The sequence below is a fragment of the Triturus cristatus genome, chromosome 3_1, assembly GCF_964204655.1.
Source record: "Triturus cristatus chromosome 3_1, aTriCri1.1, whole genome shotgun sequence".
NCBI classification, from domain to species: Eukaryota; Metazoa; Chordata; class Amphibia; order Caudata; family Salamandridae; genus Triturus; species Triturus cristatus.
This window is the reverse complement of record NC_140583.1, coordinates 1,125,538,255-1,125,555,977: the sequence shown is the minus strand read 5'-3', so window position 1 is coordinate 1,125,555,977 and position 17,723 is coordinate 1,125,538,255. Positions and strand designations below refer to the sequence as shown.

Sequence of the window (17,723 nt, the reverse complement as noted above, 5' to 3'; positions counted from 1 at the left end):
CTCAGGAGCTTCAGCGGGAGCCGGCCATCTTAATTAAGATTAATTAATATGCATATATTGTGCATAAAAGCCCCTGGTTTTGATAGATTTTTGTATTTTCCTCCTGAAAGTTAGTTTGAATGCTTGTGATTACTACACTTAGAATACTGTAACACCATGAAGTTAGCCATGGTTGTACTGATTGGGCAGTCTCCTGTGTGCAGAGTGAAGTCAGCAATCCCATGTGCCAGAGGTGACTGCTGTGGAGATTACATGACTGATGTGCTGATCAGGCCATAGTCCATGTGTGGAGTGAAGTAGGAAACCATGTATGCCAGAGGTGGCTGCCGTAAAGATTGCATGACTACCGTGATGATTAGGCCATAGCCTGTGTGTGGAGCAAATCAGTTGATCCTGTATGCCACAGAGGAACATTACGACTCGAAATCCAAAGAACATTTGTTGAGAATAGCATACTAACGTTCCGTGAATTTGGAGTTATTTTTGCATATGGTTGATTTCAAAGAAATTCTTAAGTCTCTCGGTATCCTTTGCGCTCTGTGGTATCTGATCAATGTGCTAGCATGTAACCGTTGGTTTATTTCTCTTTTGGTTATGTAAAGTAACTACTTGATCATGCTTTGCATAGAACCTGTACTGGTCATGGTTAAATCCACCTCTTGAATTAATGAGTATATGCGTCTTGTTTCCTCCAACGAAAAGGTATCCGCTCGGTTATCCATAATATTTGAAATTTCCTCATAGGACATCTTTTAGTGGAGGTGCACACAAAAAGTGTGTGTACAGCAAACAATTGTGAAGAATTCAAAAAGTTGTTGTGGCACTCTGTGGTTAATCTATAAATGTATTTTGTTACATCAATGCAGTTCTTGGTAGGGTGCACGTGGGTATCGCCCTCTGATCCTGGGTGTAAATCATATGAATACAAAGTCTAGCATTGTCTAAACTGGAACATCATCCCTACAAAGCACTCTGCAGGGTAACCACCCTCTTGCAAGTTGTTAAAAGTCAAACGTCAGATGGCAGGTGATGAAATCTTTGAATTTCATTTTATTTAGAACATCGTGTTACATCACAGAATATATTTACAGATTAACCACAGAGTGCCACAAAAACTTTTTGAGTTCTTGAAATCAACCTTATGCAAAAATAACTCCAAATTCATTGAACATTGGTACGCTATTCTCAAAAAATGTTCCTTGAATTGAATTTTGTTGATAGTTAAAGAACTATCTAAAGTATTAGAGGATTTGAACAAGGAAATCATCCAACTTAAAAAGGATTTAATAAACAACATGTCCAAGGACGAACTAGATACAGTACTATCAGATATCAACAAACAACTTGACTCATATTCGAAGGAGATCAATTAAAGAAAAATAAGAAAATATAAACGAGATACAACTGACTATAAGATGAGAGAGGTGTACACCAGGACGGAGATCTTTGCCCGCAGAAGACAACAGAAACCATATTCAACAAGATTTACAGATGGATGAAGTTCTACTTCGAACAAATTGATAGATAAAGTAGGACCCATGAAAGACAATACCAACAAGGAAATACACATTTCAAAAGCAGCTCCAGCAACAGCGTCCACCAGCACCACAACTGGTGTGCATTTTATAGAGAGAGGTCAGAACATCAGCGTCGAACCAGGAGGGGACATGGCTTCAGAAACCAAAGATCAACTGATAGCTAGATCCAGGAGGAGCCAAAGAATCTAGTGAGCAATATTTCCAGTTGTAAACTTACGAAATTCCAGACCAAAACATTACAAAAATGCACTTCTTATGTTCTTAAATATCATTCAAATGAATTTGAAACTGAAATTAGTTTTTACAAATTCATGAGGAATGTATGCCTAAGACATTTCTTTGATAACATAGTAGCATCACGACCACAAAGAGAAGACGGATCCCTCATGGGCCTAAGAAAGAAAAGCTCCTTTGTGGCACCTACCAGCTACACAATTTTAGATTCCTATGAAACAATAGTGTTAAAAGAACTAAAAGAGGCATTTAAAAAACCCAATCCCAAAGGGACAAACCTAACTCAAAAAGAACGACAAGCGATCAATCAAGTGACAAACAATCCCACTATCAAATGGGGGAGCATTGGTCATTTTGAGCAGGGATTTCTACATGAAAAGTGTTGACGACCATGTATATGACAGTTCCATTTACAGGAAACTCATGCAAAATTCCACATAAGAATTTCTGAAGATATTGAAAATCATCTTAGACAAAGCATGCACAATGAGCACCATCACCGAAAGTGACAAGAGGTACTTAGTGCAAGATCATCCCAGAACTCTGTACTTATACGTGTTGGTGAAAGTAGATAAGAATTTACAAAAACCTCCATTACGGCTAATTGTATCTACGAAGAATTCCATTCACGAACCAACTAGAAGATACTTAGATCAACATTTGCAACTCGTAGTCCAATAAATGTCTACATATTCAAGAGACACCACAGATTTCCTTTACAAAATAAAAGTCATTGAATTAGAAGAAGACAGTATGCTAATCCTATGGACAATAGAAGTATGCTCTTTGTACACTTCGATTCCCCACAACCAAGGAATGGATGCTGTGGAATCAATTTTGGTAAACCATGAGATTGACGATGATTTGATGGTATTTTTGTTGGAATTATTAAATTTTTCACTTTTCCACAGTTAGTTCAGATGGAAGGACAAATACTACTTACAACTGTCGGGTACATTGATGGGCAATTGTGCAGCCCCCTGCTATGCAAACCTTTTCATGCATCGTTCGAAATCAATATTATTCTACTGAACCCGGAATGGTCTCAAAACCTGATAACGTACTGGAGATACATAGACAATATCTTTATCATATGGAAGGGACAAACATCTCAGCCAGTTAGAGTCATTGACCAATTGAACAACATGGACGATCATATCAAGTTCATGAATACCATTAGTAAGGAGACTATTACATTCCTAGACTTATCCATTACTTTACAAGGCAGGAAACTGGAAACTGACGTATTCACCAAAACAACCAACAGAAACAATTTACTTCATTACAACAGTTGCCTTCAAATCACTCTTAAGAAACACCTACCTTACTCACAGTTACTGAGAGTTAAGAGGATTTCATCTAAGAATGACTACTACGAAACCAACACCAAGAAAATGGTGGAGAAATTCAGGAAAAATAAGTACCCTATGAATGTCATTGAAAAAGCGGTTGAAAGAGCTAAAACAAAGGAGAGAGATCGGCTGTTAACTGCGCAAAAAAACAAAAAAAACTTTGACAAGGAATATTTTTGTATCGAAATACTCCACCCAAAGCTATCAAATTAAAAACATCATACTGAAGCATTAGCCTATGGTTCAAAATGAGATTGCTTTCAAGGGAATTTTTGCTAATCCTCCACTTTTTTCTTACCAAAGAACAAGACATCTTAGAGAATGTATAAATAAACCTTTGACACCAATCACCAAAATACACAAAGGTACCACCCCGTGTTCAAATTGCAGTCACTTCAACAGCAACAACCTAATCAAAGGTAACCTCATGACGCACCCAACAAAAGTCACACCAATTAAACTCTATTCCACAGCAACCTGTGACTCTAAAAACGTAGTATACTTACTCAAATGCCTGTGAAGTCTTGTATATGTAGGAAAAACTGAATGGAAGATCAAGACCCGGCTAACCGAGCACAAGAGTAACATAAATCACCTGTTGCGGTGCATTTTGCTAAAAGCAAACACAATGTTAGTCAATTGAGATTTCTAGTTTTGAAGTGGTGCCAATTACAGAAGGAGGAAATAACAAGAAAAGGTTGTTTCAAGGTGAACTATTTTGTAAAATTAAAGTAGATGCATGTAACTCTAAAGGACTAAATGAACGATCAGACTTCAGTTGTTATTTATAAATGCATGCTTTGTGAAAAGAAACCGCAAAAATTTAAAAATGTAGTCGTTTTTGTAGTTTGTTCACAACTTCAGGATTTCAATAAGTAGACATTTTATAGATATATCTTATATGGTTCTATGGTCATGCACTTGTTTTCATACTTTATTTAATATCACACCTTTGCGATAAGTATGCACTTTTCTATGATTTTTCTCACACGCCCTAAAAAGAAATGGACACATCTCCATAATGTATAGAACCAAACACGAAGCTAGCGGTGGCCCTCTAGAAAATGCACCGGTCTTGGAAATCACTCCATATCAGTTATGGTGATAAAATGGAATCACCGCAAGTGTGCAAATTTGGTCGACACCCGCCAGCACAATGTCGTTCCAAGAAAACTGGAAAATACATGTACCAATGCTAACACCAAATGCACCACTTAGACACTGCAAATTAAGTCATATGTCAAATCTTGAGTAATTTGTATTTTTTACAAAAGCTCCACTTTTATTTAACAACAATTTATACACTTTAAAAGGTCAAAGTTTTCACAGAACAGCCGGAACAGCCGACGCGTTTCGTCCATCAAGGGACTTCTTCAGGGCTGTAACAGATATATACAAAGATATTTTGAAAATCTATGTTTGAACTAACAGAAAACACATAAGTTGACATTACAAAACATTGTTTCCAGATAACACCTAAGTATTGCCAGGCACATGTAATACTATTATCTTAAAAAGGCTACTTGAGCCCTCACAAAACGAAACATAACATAATGGAAATGAGCCTTTATATCAAAAATTTCATGACTTTACAGAATGCAACAACAATTTATATTAAACAGAAATTCATAAAATCAATATGCATATAATTATCCGTGTAAAGTTAGTGATCGAGAAACATTTTTTATGTGTAAGAGCACTTCTCCTACACTGTCTCAACCCTAATGTGGTTAAAATATCAGACAATACAATAGAGGAGATGACCAATGGGAAGGGCGAAGTGGAAAGGAAATGATAACAACAATGAGTGTAAGGAAAACAGGAAAAATAAATAGAAAAGGAAAAAAGAAAAAAGGAGATATAGGAGTTGTTGAGATGTCACGTAGTAGAAAACAGCCAAATGTAGATCAAATCCAAATGTTGGACCAGTATAACAGCAATATATAAAAAATCTATACACACCGAGATAAATGAATCAGAGTGACGAAAAAGGTGTCTCATTCGTTGGTTCTTGGTAATATGTTTGTATCACTGGTGCTGATATCCCCGGTGATAAGTTGTAACGTGATGAATCTGGGAAGGCAAGTACAATATATGTACGACCATGGTTAAATTGGATGCCTGATGGAGACATGTGTGGGCAAAATATGGTCATGTAATCCAGACACACAATACTTACTTTAAATTTGCATTATCAAAAGCACTGTATTAAAACCACTTGAATTTGATCGACCATTATTGGGTGGTTCGAATTTGGATATGCGCTTTGCCACTGATCTTCTGGTTTTAATACAGTGCTTTTGATAATGCAAATTTAAAGTAAGTATTGTGTGTCTGGATTACATGACCATATTTTGCCCACACATGTCTCCATCAGGCATATCAGCACCAGTGATATCTCGGTGTGTATAGATTTTTTATATATTGCTGTTATACTGGTCCAACATTTGGATTTGATCTACATTTGGCTGTTTTCTACTACGTGACATCTCAACAACTCCTATATCTCCTTTTTTCTTTTTTCCTTTTCTATTTATTTTTCCTGTTTTCCTTACACTCATTGTTGTTATCATTTCCTTTCCACTTCGCCCTTCCCATTGGTCATCTCCTCTATTGTATTGTCTGATATTTTAACCACATTAGGGTTGAGACAGTGTAGGAGAAGTGCTCTTACACATAAAAAATGTTTCTCGATCACTAACTTTACACGGATAATTATATGCATATTGATTTAATGAATTTCTGTTTAATATAAATTGTTGTTGCATTCTGTAAAGTCATGAAATTTTTGATATAAAGGCTCATTTCCATTATGTTATGTTTCGTTTTGTGAGGGCTCAAGTAGCCTTTTTAAGATAATAGTATTACATGTGCCTGGCAATACTTAGGTGTTATCTGGAAACAATGTTTTGTAATGTCAACTTATGTGTTTTCTGTTAGTTCAAACATAGATTTTCAAAATATCTTTGTATATATCTGTTACAGCCCTGAAGAAGTCCCTTGATGGACGAAACGCGTCGGCTGTTCCGGCTGTTCTGTGAAAACTTTGACCTTTTAAAGTGTATAAATTGTTGTTAAATAAAAGTGGAGCTTTTGTAAAAAATACAAATTACTCAAGATTTGACATATGACTTAATTTGCAGTGTCTAAGTGGTGCATTTGGTGTTAGCATTGGTACATGTATTTTCCAGTTTTCTTGGAACGACATTGTGCTGGCGGGTGTCGACCAAATTTGCACACTTGCGGTGATTCCATTTTATCACCATAACTGATATGGAGTGATTTCCAAGACCGGTGCATTTTCTAGAGGGCCACCGCTAGCTTCGTGTTTGGTTCTATATATTTTGTCGCCCCTGTTTGCACGGTTTGAGCTCATATATTGTTCAGTGGGACTTTCTGTTGCGTCCAATTAGCTTTCAAACCCTAATATGGCTCAATTAGGGACAGAAGACATGAGTTGGCACAGGACCTTTTTGGTAACAATCCGGGGGCCGAGGGTACTACAACTACAACCCCGAGCCCTGAGGGCTTAAAAAGCAAATTTCAAAAACTTGAAAGACTGAAAAAGGCTGAAATGGCAAGGTGGTGGGATGGCACTACCTTAGCCAAATATATGGAAAATGACAAGATTCCAAGGGGTTTAAGAATCCTAATTTTCCCAACTTTTGAGAATTTAGAGGAGGATGACCTTAGGGACTGGGAAAAAAATCTTCACGATGCTTCATTCGTGATGATGAAAATCTTAATAAAAAACGTGGAGGGTAAAGGAAAGAAACTACAACAAGAGATTACGGAACTTGAGACCGAGATAGCCTCCATGGATCCCAAGGAGACAATTGGAAAAAATTATGAAATCCTAAACAAAATCTTAGACGATCATCTCATTCACCTAAAAGATAAGAAAGTGAGGAAAATTTGTAGGGATGACAGAGACTATAGGGATGGTAGGGTGTATACATTTGCCCGGAAATATGATAATATCAAAGTGACAGGGGAAGGAAAGAGACAACGTGAGGACACCCTGGGTTCATCATCACTCATGGGCAGTGTGTCATCAGTCTCATCCTCTGTTAGCTCCATAACCCCAGAAACGCCAATCCCCAAACCAACTGAAAATCCCCAGACTTCGTCTTTTTTTATTAGAAATGGAGAAGGTCAGGGTAGGGGGAAGGGCATTGGGAAAAGACACAAGACAAGAAGGGGGGGCAGGAGATGGCAGGAACAGCGCCTCAAACAAGCCCATAAAGGAAATCCCAGAGAGGGCAACCAGATCGAAGAGGGGAGGAATCAGGAAATAGGGGAATCCGGAACAAATAGGACTGACTTACTTAAAATAGTTAATCTTTCAAAAAAAGATCTGTCTGATAACGAAATTTCTGTTCTTGGCAAGGGGCTTGGGTTTTGTCCGACTCAAACGGGAAATGATGTTGATATTTTCGTTGATGTATACAAATTTGTACGTAATCTAAAATTAAAGGACTATTTTGCAAACACTCTGCCTCCACGTGTGGAAACTAATTCTGAACAACCTCATGTTGAACAAACGGTCTCTGAATTCAATGCCCTAAAAGCTATGCTATCACTAGAATTCGAAACAGAAATAGATACGGAAGATCTACGTATCGAATTAGATCTTAAGGAAAACCTTAATGTAAACAGCAATCTCAAAGAAAAATCCAAATTCATACCAACAGGGACTCACCCAAATATTGACATCTTTCACGATAGGGTATGTCATGACTTATACAACATGAAAACTGCACATACCAAAAATATCAAGACCACGTTCAATCTATCTCTGGCCGAGAATCAAGCCCTCAAGGAATTGAAAGCAAATTCCACACTAGTCATCCGAGAGGCCGACAAAGGGGGTAATGTGGTCGTCATGGAAAAAACAGATTATATGGGGGAAATAGAGAGACAACTGTCGGACACCACGTGTTACACGAGACTAACTATCAACCCCATTAAACAACTATGTGACTATATTAATAACAGACTTTTTGAATGGCGGGAGACTGGGCTCTTGGATGAAAAGGAACACAGGTATTTGTCAGTCATGGAGCCTACATTTCCATGCATCTATGTCCTACCGAAAGTTCATAAGGGTGGTCCCTTTCCACCAGGGCGACCAATAATCTCTGGAATCAATTCCCCCACAGAGAGGTTGTCGCAGTATGTGGATGGCTTTCTGCAACCCTTGGTACAGAGACTTCCTGCTTACATCAAAGACAGCAAAGACATCCTGTCCAAATTTGAGGGATTGGAATGGCAGGACACTATGACATTTGTCACACTAGATGTGACCAGTCTCTATACCTGCATAAAGAAGGAATTTGGTGTTAGGGCATTGGAATTCTACTTGGGTCAACGAACGGCTGACCATCTGGCCCACAATGACATGCTCATGGAGATGACAGATATAATTCTGTCAAAAAACTTTTTTCTCCACGACAACAGATGGTATCAACAGATACAGGGTACGGCCATGGGGTCCAGGTTTGCGCCCGCTTATGCCGGCCTCTTCATGGGCTGGTATGAGCGGGTGCATGCCTGGGGTAGACACTCAACCAATTGGACCGAGCATGTTTTGTTCTGGGGCAGGTACATCGACGATGTCATCATCATTTGGAATGGACCTGTCCCAGACCTTTTGGATTACTTTACTTACCTCAATGACAACCCGTATAACGTGAGGTTCACTTTGAATTGGAATAAGGAGAGAATAGATTTTTTGGACATCGAATTTTTTGTGCAGAACAATGTGATCCACAGCACAGTCCACCGTAAAAACACTGCCTGTAATAGTGTCTTACACTATAAAAGCGCCCACCCCCGAAGAGTGGTAAACAACATACCTTTCGGGGAGATGGTAAGAATGAGAAGGATCTGTAGCACCCAAGACTCATTCATTCACCATATCTCGGAAACCAAGGAAAGATTCCTGGCTAGGGGTTATCCAGTGACCCTCATGAATAAAACAGAGAGGAGGGCACTTAACATCAACCGGGAAAGCACACTGGAGATAAGGACTCCACGCAAAAAGAGGGGGGAACACTTACCAGTGGCCCTTGTAACGGGATACAACAGAGACAGCAATAGGGTTTATAATATCCTCCGAAAACACTGGAGACTTCTGGAGGATGTTCCAGGCCTCAAGGATTCGATCACACGATACCCTAAAATCACCTATAGACGTGGTCGGAGCTTGAGAAATATGCTTTGCCCGAGCCTGATTAGATCACCAAACAACTCTAACTGGATGAGAGAGGGCCAAGGGGGTTTCTACACTTGTACCAAATGCTGTATTTGTAAAATTGGAAAAAACAGAATGCGCACATTCCAGTTCAATAGTGAAAAGACATATGAGATCAGACACATCATAACGTGTAGAACCACGTTTGTCACATATATTTTAGGGTGCCCTTGTAATACAATCTATGTGGGCAGCACTAAAAGGGAACTGAGGATTCGAATCCAAGAACACCAAAGGGCAATAAACAACGGTGACTCCAAATATCCCTTGACAGCACATTTCCAAGAAAAACAACACAAGTCCGGGGAACTATGGTTCTTTGGCATAGATCACATACCAGTATCACCTCGAGGAGGAAACAGGGAACTTGCCCTGAGGAGAAATGAGGCTGGCTGGATCTGTAAACTTCGATGTGTCGAAATGGGCCATAATAGCGAATCAGAGATGCACTACTTTCTCTGAGTGCCCTTAATCCTTTCCTGTTCACTCTGGGGACACCCCCTCCGGAATATCCAAAGAGGATTTAAGAGTGCATATAGGGTCATCAACAGTCTGGGTACGCCTCCCCCCCCCTTTTTTTGAAATTCATGTAGGAATAACATGTCTAAAATATCTGTTGCAGTGGATTGTAGTGTCGCCTTGGAGGGTTTCTATACTATTAAAGAGCACTTCCATCTACATGTCATATTCCCTATTTCCTATCGATAGTATTATCGAACCCCCATGCAAGTTTTTGCTAACTAATATTCATTTACATGCCCACCTGACGCTCACCATTTGGACCCCCACAGGGGTTTTTTTGTTTCTTATTTGAGTCCGACCCCCTCTACACCCCCCTGTTTTTTCTGACATTCTTTTTTCTGATATTTTTTCTGATATCTTTTCTGATGTTTTATCACCTGTCCCTACAAGAACCCATTTCGCCTCTCCTCTTGTGAGGGACCTCTTTCTTTGTTTTCATCGCCCACACGGGGATGGGTCACTCTGATTAACTTTTATTTAGAGCCCTCCGATATATGCATAGACATGTTGTGTTACCAGATAATCCATATCGTCATATATTGTTTTTGACATATTGGACTCAGCATTTCTATGAACCCCCCTCTTAACAAATGAGGTTTTTCTCTTATCGTTCTGGGTGGATCCGAAGGGTCCTCGGGCTCTAAACTATCTTATTAGCAACATGGGGATGGGTCATGCAGTTTATTTTCACCCTGACCCCTCTTGTGCATACATATTTTTGATAGTAAGCATTTCGCATTTGTGTATATTTGTTGTTACGGGTTTTTTCGGTAAATTTCGTGGATGCACTTCCGCCCCTCGTATTAGGTGTTATGATATGTTCTATTTTTGGATCTGGCCATGTCAAGGGGACAAGGAGGGACGCTCTAACACAGGTTTCTCAATAATTCAGAGGGAACCTTTGACCATTCCAAGATGGCGTCACAAATTTATATAACACCGCGCGTCGCTGTTTGTCCTATTAGAGAATTTCCTTTATCGTCTAGCTAACACACTGGGAATACGTTCGAAATGCCTGGATCGTGGCATACAATAAGAACCTTGCTGTTGGAAAATATACCAATGTTGTTAGAACATCTTTACACATTTGCGGAGTAGACAGATCCCCTTTCGCCTTATTACGTTATCTCCAAGATGGCGCCCATTACGTTGGTGAATTTTTATTTATCTCCGTTGCCCGGCAACCTTAGAATGAAAGTTTTTGAGCATCCAGGTGTGTTCAATCTGCCCAATTACACGCCCTATATATATGGAACCAGCTCATGGGTAAACTTACGGCCACTTTTCTGGTTGGGTGGATGCTGGACCCGCCACTTAAAGATACGGAATCTGGTAAGCGTTTAATTTCTGGGTAGATACTCTCTTCGTTTTCGGATTACCTAATTACATTTTACATAGGACTGATTCTTTTTTTACTTTATTAAAGATTTGTCCGACTGATGGCTTGCTAGCCATAGTTTAGTATACGTCTTTTCGAATAGATATACGAACGTGTTTGTACACTTGGATAGATTCAAACTAAGAACGTCTTCCTAATCTACACTATGTCATGGCGTTTGAGGTATCCCCAGCCGATGAAAGTACATTTGTTAGATGGCATTAATGCACGTATGGACTTGTGGTTGGTGTGTGTAAGCCATTCCAGCGTGTGCCTCTATCTTTTTCCGTTTAGTTATTTCACAAGATAAGGCGTGAGGTGTAGCTTGACAATAGGCCTTCCTTGATCCTGGTTATACTTACACAAGTATCGTTTACCGTTCCAAGATGGCGGCCACGATTTCGTGACCGCTATTTGTTGTATTTAACTCCTTAAGGACTGTATAATTCTGGCGGTTTCAGCATTAGGAATATCCTTTTCGTTGCTCTACCACCTCTTTCGCTCTCTCTCCCATTGCTCATTGTATTTGTATATTTTCCGATTAATTAGGTCTTTTCCGATGTGCATTATTATTTCTTTGTCTTTGTGGTTATGCTGAGATGCATACATTTTTTTCTATCTCTCGTTGTAGGTATCTTTCTTATTCGACACAAGCCTAACTGATTGCATACCACTTGAATTTGATCGACCATTATTGGGTGGTTCGAATTTGGATATGCGCTTTGCCACTGATCTTCTGGTTTTAATACAGTGCTTTTGATAATGCAAATTTAAAGTAAGTATTGTGTGTCTGGATTACATGACCATATTTTGCCCACACATGTCTCCATCAGGCATCCAATTTAACCATGGTCGTACATATATTGTACTTGCCTTCCCAGATTCATCACGTTACAACTTATCACCGGGGATATCAGCACCAGTGATACAAACATATTACCAAGAACCAACGAATGAGACACCTTTTTCGTCACTCTGATTCATTTATCTCGGTGTGTATAGATTTTTTATATATTGCTGTTATACTGGTCCAACATTTGGATTTGATCTACATTTGGCTGTTTTCTACTACGTGACATCTCAACAACTCCTATATCTCCTTTTTTCTTTTTTCCTTTTCTATTTATTTTTCCTGTTTTCCTTACACTCATTGTTGTTATCATTTCCTTTCCACTTCGCCCTTCCCATTGGTCATCTCCTCTATTGTATTGTCTGATATTTTAACCACATTAGGGTTGAGACAGTGTAGGAGAAGTGCTCTTACACATAAAAAATGTTTCTCGATCACTAACTTTACACGGATAATTATATGCATATTGATTTTATGAATTTCTGTTTAATATAAATTGTTGTTGCATTCTGTAAAGTCATGAAATTTTTGATATAAAGGCTCATTTCCATTATGTTATGTTTCGTTTTGTGAGGGCTCAAGTAGCCTTTTTAAGATAATAGTATTACATGTGCCTGGCAATACTTAGGTGTTATCTGGAAACAATGTTTTGTAATGTCAACTTATGTGTTTTCTGTTAGTTCAAACATAGATTTTCAAAATATCTTTGTATATATCTGTTACAGCCCTGAAGAAGTCCCTTGATGGACGAAACGCGTCGGCTGTTCCGGCTGTTCTGTGAAAACTTTGACCTTTTAAAGTGTATAAATTGTTGTTAAATAAAAGTGGAGCTTTTGTAAAAAATACAAATTACTCAAGATTTGACATATGACTTAATTTGCAGTGTCTAAGTGGTGCATTTGGTGTTAGCATTGGTACATCTCCATAATGTTTTAGCAATTTTTCAAACTTCTTTGACCATGCCCTGTATGTGGTCAGTTACTCTCAATCATTGAGGCTCACCATTTCTAACTATGTTTAGGGTAAGGTCACATCTTATTGTTATTTCACCAATTGATGAGAAGCAAAGGTAATCACTAAATACATGTTTTTTTTTAAAGATGCACTTTTGGATGAATGTTCGGTTTACATCATTTCTGGTGATGCGGTTTTGTTACCTGGGTTCGTTATACGTTACTCCACTCTAATTTGACGGCCATGAACAAATTGAATACTCTAAAACACAAGCCTTCTTTACTTTCTGGTTTTCATTTATCTTCATGCGTGTGACCCGCACTTTACACAAAATCACTAGGGAGACCGATATGCGAATCGGGATGAAACAAGGTGGTACTTCGATTGCATTCATGGAATTAACACATAGTGTTTGTAACTTGGTTCCATGTTGGCAGTCTATCAACACACAGACAGGTTTAGGATTTCACGGATGCGGGGCACCATATTAATACGTCGGACAGAGTTTGTTTGAATTCATTTGGACTCAAAGCATAGAGTGCTTCACTTTACTTTAACAATAAAGCTTGGCCAGAATAATGCACTGCACTTTTCTACTTTCAATCTTCTTACATTTCTTGTTGTTTTGAACAAATTTTATGTTGCAGTTTCCGCGACTTTTGCATTATTGAATATTGCTATATTTGACTACTTTCCAGAATGAATCCCCTGATGAAGGGCACCGTCCCGAAATGCATTGGGATTAATAAAAAAGGATGACAGACATATTCTATGCATTTAAATGAACAAGATATACATGTGTGATGTAACACGGCGTTCTAAATAAAATGAAATTCAAAGATTTAATCACCTGCCATCTGATGTTTCACTTTTAACAACTCTGATTAATATGCCAGAGGGTGATTACCCTCCAGGGTGCTTTGTGTGGACATTGTTCCAGTTTAGACAATGCTGGACTTTGTATTAATAGTAAATTCTATCCCGCCACTATCCAACACTTTCCCTACTGTTGCACTCACTGGAGTAGGACTAATACGTTTTACCCCTCCGCTATCCAACACTTTACCCCACTCTTGCACTGACTGGAGAGGGTAATTTAAGTATATAGATTTTTAAATAGTTTATTGTTTTAATTCATAGCAGATGTTTTATTAGATTTTATGTTATAGGTACATATCTATATATTTGTAAATTTTCTATGTAATTTTAAAATTATAAAATAAATTGAAATTAATAGTTTATTGGTTTGAAGTAAATATATATCAATTATTATGTATGTGTGTTTAACTTTTTTGAAGTTTATTTTTTATTTTTTTACATTTATACTAACTACTTTTTATATTAATTTTATTATTTAACATATTTAATATTTATTATTTTATTTTATAGATCTATAAAAATTGATATTTTGTACAACTATATTTTATACATCGATATTTTTTTTCTCAATATTTTTGTACTTACCTGTTTTAGTATAGGGAGTCAATATTTTTGCATTCTATATTTTTCCATCAATATTTGTTTCATCTATATTTTGTAGTTGATATTCTGTCAGTGAACCCAAAAACTTCAATGCGTGTGATACAATTTAAAACACATGGGCACACAGCCCAGGATTAGAAGGAAATAGGGGCAGTCGATACAACTCTCCTTCACCACACCTGTTCGGGCACAGACTCTACATTTCTTAGCAAGAAAGTCTTTTTTGGCCATGCGAGGAAGGTAATTAGGAAAGTGGTAATCTTTTAATCTAGCCACATTCTCCACCACTGCTTCTCTAGGAACTCCTAACTGTTCCACTATAACAAGGCTGTCTATCAGAGACTGCTGAATCTGCACTAATGTAATCTTAAACTCTGGAGAGCAATCCTTAAATACAAAAAAGGCATTGTAGTTTGCTAAATGGAATAAATTGATAGCCAACTTCTTATACCAAATGTTCGCCTTAGGAACAGCAGTGTAAGGTTCCATCCTCTGATCTACTTGATCCACTCCATCCATGTGCTTATTGTAGTCTAAAATGAACACATTTTTGCGCACTAAAGCAACCTGACCCCAAACAGTCACAGGTAAAGTACTTTCATCACGAATGGTAGTCACCATATAGGCATGTCTCCCGTCAGGCAATTTCAGAGATAGACGCTCATCACTACGCAAGGCACTGCACTGTCCCTTCACAAGATTTTTGGGTAACCTTTATGGTGAGAGTGGCTTGTGCCACAAGCAACAGTGTCCATTTTGAGCAATTCCCTGAACAAAGGCACATCAGTGTAAAGGTTATATACGTCTAAATGGTGACATTTGGTGAAAAGTCCACTACCAAGTTCACAAACAATTTTCTGTGTAACTTCTAAAAGGGACGGACAGCTGGGGGGGGGGGTCAATACTGGTATCATTACCACTATAGACCCTGAAATTATAGAGATATCCAATACTACTTTCAGACAGCATATACATCTTAATTCCATAACGTGCCCTCTTGCAAGGAATGTACTGCTTAAAAAACATTCGGCCTTTGAACAGCACCAAAGAGTCATTCATAGCAATTTCTTTCCCTGGCACATAGATCTCTGAAAATCGATCTACAAAGTGATCAAGGACAGGCCAAACCTTAAAAAGACGGTCACAATCAGGGTGATCTTGGGGCAGCGCTAAAGCAATATCAACAAAATGCAACATTCAGAGAAGAAGGAAATACTGATTACGACTCATGGTTGCAGGAAATATATCTGTTGCCATCAAGAGATTAGTAGACCAATATGAAGACATCAACGACTTCCTTATCAGACCCATTAAAAAAAAGTTAAACCCAAGAACTTCTTCAGCTCATCAAGATTCGTGGGTGTCCACCGAATAGCTCTAGAGTGGGGCCTAAGTTTGGCACTGTTGTCCCTCAAATACTGTTCAGCATACAACTTAATCTGCTCAACAATCTCAACCAAAAGACATCGTCCATAAACAACTGAAGGAAATGCATAGACAAACATTTTTCACAATTTGCTGTACACCCTTCAACACCATTAAAGCCTGTCAACACCGTCTGCACCATGTTTGGGTTGACCCAGAGTCCAGCACTTCAAATGGGATGCCTTGCAGCCCTGGCTGGAATCCAGATGCCTCTTCCTGCACTAATAAATAAGCAGCTCTACAAGAGCGGAGGCCCCACTCTTTAAGGATTGGTCCACCTGTCAGTTGTTTTTATGTAAAGCGCTCTGATATCCGCAAGGATCTTGTTCGCGCTATATAAGACTTTCAAAATAAATAGGCACATCAGTGTCCTCCTCTAAAACAGGCACTACATCTGCACTGAGAGTAGCTTCATCCACACTGAGAGTAGATACATCATTAGATGATTCCTCTTGGACAGAAAATTCACTGCCAGAATCTTGGACTTCCTCCTCTGCCTCAGATGCACAGTCAGTCTCATAATCATATTCAGAAGAAGACTCGAAAAGCATACCATCAACATGCTGAGTGGTCATCATGTGGCTAACCATACTCCTTACCAAGAGAAGTAGCTTGACAAATAAGTCGACAATACCCAACACTGTGTAAAATAAGTAAAAACGAAGTGTGGATTTATAAAACAAAAAGTAAAATTACTGGCATATAGCAATTGCAAGGTAAAGTCAATCAATACAAAGCATGCGAAGACCTATATACTATAAAACACTACCACTAACTTGCTAAAGACAGCTAGACTCATCAGCAGCTATTCTGCACATACACAACAATCACCAACTAAAACCCACTAGAAAATAAAAATAAAAGAAAATTACACAAAAGGAAACACAACACACATTATGCACAAATACAAAAACAAATTCACACACATTCAAACAGAAGCTAAATAGACTGCATTTCCAAAAACACATTCTTGCAGGTCATTGATACTATTTGGAGTAAACAGTATAAAAAAACTTTTTCTTACCAAACACTTGCAACTAGCCAAACTGCAGATCTGCCAGTGTCAAAACCACACCCACAAGGAAAACAAAAGCTTTGCACTAGAATAAAAAGGAGAAAAAAACACCAACGATGACAGAAAATAATAGTTAACAACATTTTCAACACTATGAAGTCTGCCCATCACCATCCAAATGCCAGTCACACATACAGCCAGCCAATTGCCAGTTCATGCACAGCCAGTCGAATGCCAAAACACTCATCAGCCAAACACTTCACACACAAACTTTCCCTTGTGGTCTAGTGGCTTCTGCCACTTTTGGGGGGAAATGGGCTTAACATTATATTGCTGATAAATGGCCAAAACATTCACCCCAAAAAGGGGAGGAACCCTTGGCCAAGGGGCCACTCCCCAATACATTACACACCATATATAATAAAATCCCTGGTGGTCTAGGGGCTTTGCCCCCATTAGGGGCATGGGCCTAAAAGTAGAAGGCCGATCTGCCTCTAAGGGGGCAGACCTGGCCAAATTATCATGCCCAAAAAGGGGATGGACCCTTGCCCAAGGAGTTTCTCCCAACACATTTAGCATTATATCAAACATAATCCCTGGTGGCTTCTTCCCCCAATGGGGGCAAATAAGCATAAAAATATATGGCCGATCTGCCCTGGCCCAAATCCCTGGCTTCTAGTTGTGGGGCTAGATTGCTAAAAAAAATGGCTGATCTCC

General features: G+C 38.7%; 1 protein-coding gene across 6 annotated transcripts in view; it reads left to right on the top strand.

Moving 5' to 3' along the window:
- LOC146861614 (uncharacterized) overlaps nt 1–17,723 on the top strand; it is a 331,006-nt gene that overhangs the window by 274,747 nt on the left and 38,536 nt on the right. For 3 of the 6 annotated variants that reach the window (XR_014979285.1, XR_014979284.1, XR_014979287.1), the window contains one exon: nt 6,110–6,287. The exons of the other annotated variants lie outside the window; for them this stretch is intronic. The gene's annotated coding sequence lies outside the window, so the exon portion shown is untranslated. Of the gene's footprint in view, nt 1–6,109; nt 6,288–17,723 lie in introns of those variants that run through there. 6 annotated transcript variants of the gene reach the window in all.